Source organism: Vespa velutina, chromosome 2 (assembly GCF_912470025.1).
Source record: "Vespa velutina chromosome 2, iVesVel2.1, whole genome shotgun sequence".
Classification (NCBI taxonomy): domain Eukaryota; kingdom Metazoa; phylum Arthropoda; class Insecta; order Hymenoptera; family Vespidae; genus Vespa; species Vespa velutina.
In genome coordinates, this window is record NC_062189.1 from 18,812,468 (window position 1) to 18,817,467 (window position 5,000).

At 38.7% G+C, this 5,000-nt stretch overlaps 1 protein-coding gene across 16 annotated transcripts in view; it reads right to left on the minus strand.

The window, feature by feature from the left end:
* LOC124946648 (bromodomain adjacent to zinc finger domain protein 2B-like) overlaps positions 1 to 5,000 on the minus strand; it is a 132,406-nt gene that overhangs the window by 70,829 nt on the left and 56,577 nt on the right. For 2 of the 16 annotated variants that reach the window (XM_047487630.1, XM_047487620.1), the window contains exon 1: positions 3,242 to 3,764. The exons of the other annotated variants lie outside the window; for them this stretch is intronic. The gene's annotated coding sequence lies outside the window, so the exon portion shown is untranslated. Of the gene's footprint in view, positions 1 to 3,241; positions 3,765 to 5,000 lie in introns of those variants that run through there. 16 annotated transcript variants of the gene reach the window in all.

The window sequence follows — 5,000 nt, forward strand, 5'->3', positions numbered from 1 at the left end:
TCTATACGTTCTACTTATGATTACGCCATATCGTGTACACCTGTAAGAAAGAAAATACGCATGTGTGTGCGTATCTGTATGTGTGTGTGTTAAAGAGAGAGAAAGAGAAAGAGATGAGTCGATACGAAATACACTCTTACACCTACGCCATATATCCGTGTAATAAACTAACTCAAACGCGAAAACACGTTCGATGCTCTCTCTCTCTCACTCCTGACTATGAGTTTCTTCCGACTATGAGTTCTTATCGTTAGATAGATAATAAATAATTAGACAATATTTTCCTTAAGTATCACGAGATTATCAAGGTATTTCTATGCTCTCATAAAGATAGATAGATAGTTAGATCGTTTAATCGGAATAACACGATCACATTTGAAGAGAGTTTACTTCGAACGTAAGCTTATTCACTTCAAATTGATCGAATCAAATATTTTTAATATCTTTCTCTTTCTCTCCTTATCTCTCTATCTATCTTTTTCTTTCTATAAGAGAAAATTCTTGCAGAGTAACGCGTGTTATGATGATTGTAATGACACATTGCGAGTACAATGACGCATAGTACGAAACAAAGACAGAGGGTATGGCTAGTCTCAGCATTGTAAATTCTTTCTCTCTCCTCTCTCTCTCTCCCCCTCTCTCTCTCTTTCCTTTCTAGTACCGAACGCGCTCAATAATCCCGATGTCTTGAAAGGTGATCACGAAACCGTGACGAGAAGCCGTCGGAGCGAGTCGCCGTGTCTTCGTAAAGAGAGAAAGAGAGAGAAAGAGAGAGAGAGAGAGAGAGAAATGTGGAGGTGGAAGTGGAGAAGGAGAAAGAAAAGAAAGAGTCCCCTGCTTCCGCTCTCGATCGTCTCGTCCGTTCAGAAAGTACGAACGTTATTCCTCTGTGTATTTGTAAATACATACAAGTATATACCTACACGTACGTATATACCTACATACGTACATCATACAAGGTGAAACTCATTGTTTTCGCCACGTCGAGAGAATATTTGTAGAACGGTTAACGACCGTGAGAGAAGGAAGAAGAAGAAGAAGAAGAAGAAGAAGAAGAAGAAGAAGAAGAAGAAGAAGAAGAAAAAGAAGAACGATCGCTCATCTGTACTAGTACTTGGAATCATACCGATTATCATAGGTAGACGATAATAATCGTGAAAGAAATTCAAAATATATATCGAGATATTATTCATTTTGAAGAAAATAATAATAATAATAATAATAATAATAATAATAATAATAATAATAATAATAATAATAAATCATTTTCGGTGAAACGTAAAAACGATAATATTTTCGGTAAAAGATAAAGATACACGATATTTATTTTGAAAGAAGGAAAGAAGAAGAAAAAAAAAGGGAAGAAAAAGGCGATAAAACGTAAGAAGGAAAATATATTCTGTAAGAGACAAAGATACTCGCATGGTACAAAACTATTCTTCTAGTTATCTCCCTCTCTCTCTCTCTCTCTCTCTCTTTCGAAGAAGAGAAATAGTGAGCCTTCGTGGAAGAAAGCGTAGGCAGGTAAAACCACGCACACGCGTATACGCGTAGGTGTATATCGACAACAGTGAGTAAGAGAGAGGGAGAGGGAGAGAGGAAGCAGAGAGGTAGTAGTCGTTGTAACGAAATGCTGCAAACCTATGTACCGATACTGCAAGACCGGATGACGTGCGTTCACGACGAGCAACTTACGTTATGGAAAGTCCACAAGCCAAGCTCGATATTTTCTCTTCGCTATGATAATTCTTCCTTCCTTCCTTCCTTCCTTCCACAATGTTTTTTTAACTTCTTCACGCACACTCATACAGATATACATATATAAATATATATATATATATATGCAATCTTATTGAATTTTTGAATCGCTGTATCGTTATTATCACTTAATTAAAAACAAAAAAAAAAATGAAGATAATCAGGGAACCAAATGAAAAAGAAAAGAAAAACAAGATTTATCTTTCTAGGATTGGGAAAAGAAAAGTGAGAAAAACAAAAAACACAAACCGAATGAAAATTATCCCGCGGATATATATATATATATATATATATATATATATATATATTATCGATTAGATTTTTCTAATTGTTCAACGATCGAATTATCAATTCGTGTAAATTAGAGTCGCATTAGCAATTGCTCAATTTAGATCGATATCTTATTTATATCGCGATATTTCTCTCGCGAAAGAATGACATATATATATATATATATATATGTATTCATAGATAACTAGAGATAACGATATGAATAGAGATAGAGAAGCTTTTTGGGAAGCGAACGAAAACCGGTTGGAAAGCGACCGACCGGAATCTGCAAGAGGACGAAGAATAATCCACGTGGCTCGTACGACGAGAAGCACACTGCACACTGATTCGAGGAGAAAGAGATAGAGAGAAAGAAAGAGAGAGAGAGAGGAACGGATGGATGGACGGACGGACACGGACGACGGATGGACGGGACGGATGGATCTTTGTAAAGGAGGAGAACCCGAACACGCTCCTGGAACTCGGCAAGAAACGTCGAAGAAAGAGACAGAAAACACGAACACGACTCGAGGGAAAAGAAGCAGGTAAGAAGTTTCGTCGTCGTCGTCTTCGTCGTCGTCGTCGTCGTTGATGAACGAGAGACGATGACTATCTTTCCGTGCTAGCTTCGAGCTCGAGGAAAAAAACCTTTTCTAATGTTGCGAGATTAGAAGATAGATTTATGCGAGTTTTCTTTTCTTCGTTCTTTTTCTCTCTTGTTTTTTTATTTTCTTAATAAGATGAATCCATTAATTAATCAAATATATATATATATATATATATATATATATATATTTGTGTGTATATATAAATATTTATTATTACATATATAAATTTGCATCAGTAATATATAAAATTGTATTGGTATTATATTATATAAAATGTCATGTTTGGAATACATATGCGTACACATTTCTCTCTCTCTCTCTCTCTCTCTCTCTCTCTCTCTCTCTCTCTCTCTCTCTCGCACGGTCTCTACAATGTATTTAAAAATTGATTGTCAGTATAAAAATATTAAGGATAATTATATATCCCAATTATCGATTTGAGATTATATAAAGAGCATACAAAAAAGAGAGAGAGGGAGAGAGAGAGAGAGAGAGAGAGAGAGAAAAGAAAGAAAAAGCAGGAAATAATGTCGTAACGCGAGAGTTTTCTTTGAAAAACGTACGTCGGTGTCGTGTTCTCTTTCGTATCCAAGCATAGTACATACCTGATTGCACAAATGACTGAGCTCGTCGAACGCATGACGTCAACAAGAGCGTGCTCTTGTATCGTAGATCGCAACGCCGATCCGGGAACGATTAAATCCTCGTCTGCGATCGGTAAATACCCCTCTGATACGGGCTTAAGATTGTCGAGCTCGAGCGCTATTTTCAAAGGAAGAAGAGACGAAGACGAAGAATAATATGCGACAACGCCACGTCAGTGTGTCGGCTAGCTTCGCAATAACATTATCCTTTTTTTCTCTCTCTCTCTCTCTCCCTCCCTTTCCGATCTAATCATATTCCGCACGAATTCTGCATACCGCACCGAAGAAGAACTATCACTTCACTACTATTTATCTCTTTTCACTGTTAAAAATAACTTCACTCGAATGAACTTCACACGGGTAAGGGAGGGAGGTTGTGTACGTTGTATGTGTGTGTAAGAGAAAGAGAGAGAGAGAGAGAGAGAGAGAGAGAGAGAGAGAGGGTGAAAGGGTTCAAACTACTAACATAAATAAAACAAACAACGATCGATCATCTTCATCACTGATTCACACGCAACTTTGCAACGATCTCACCTCCTCTCGACGATAGGCGCAACGATGTCGTTTCTTCTCTCTTTTATCGTCGTTCACCACAAAAAGAAAACAAAACAAAAAAAAAAAAAAAAAAAAAAAAAAAAAAAAATAGAAGAAGAGAAACAAGAGGAAAAAGAGGATCGCGTTCAAACGACTAAACTCGAGAAAAATAACGCGAAGGATATATATACATACACGCACACATATATATATATATATATATATATATATATAATCGAAGTCCGGAGTTCGAATATGCTTAAGAGAGAACTGTGTTAGAGAGAATCGAGAAAAATACAATATATAATATAAAAGGCGCGTATCGTTTGAAGAGTTATTTCAACGAAAGAAAGCGAGTGCAACGCACGCACTACTAACTCTCACGCACAAAGGCAAGCAGGCAGGCAGGCAGGCAGGCAGGCAGCAGCACAGACAGGCACGCACGGACGCACGCACGCACACGTCATACAGTACAGGGCCGCCGCTCGACGCACACTGCCATTAGCGGCACCATCGCCATCGCATCTACCACCACCACTACTACCTCCTTCTCCGCCGCCGTTACCACTACCACTACCACCACCGCTACTACCACCACCACCACCATCCTTACTACTACTACTATTACTACTACACTACTACTACTACCACCACTACCACTACCGCTACCACCACCACTAGCGTCATTGCCACCACTACTAATACAGCGGTACCACCACCAGCAGCACTCTCGGCACGACACGGAAAGGAGTAACTGCGCGTACCACGTGCTTCGTACTCGGAACGTGCGGTTGGCCAGACTTTCCCGCTCGGCCGCGTGTGTGCCGCCTTGCATGCATCTTTCTCTACGTGTGTTTATTTCTCTCTCTCTCTCTCTCTCTCTTCCTCTCTTCCTCTCTCTCTCTCTCTTTCCTTCTCTCTCTCTTGCGCTTTCCAAGTTTCGTTTACGTATATTACACGATGATACTCCGAGATAGATAATTACTTGTTTATCTATTTCTCATTTTTTTTCTTTTTCTTTTCCCTCCATCCCCCGCTCCCCCCCCCCCGCCCGCCCCTCTTTTTTCTTATAGTTAATGTCAATATTACATAGACCGGTCTATGTAATTATATTCTAATAACATTCTAATAATGTTCTAATCATTAATATAATATTCAATTCTACTTTATGTATGGAGATATATAT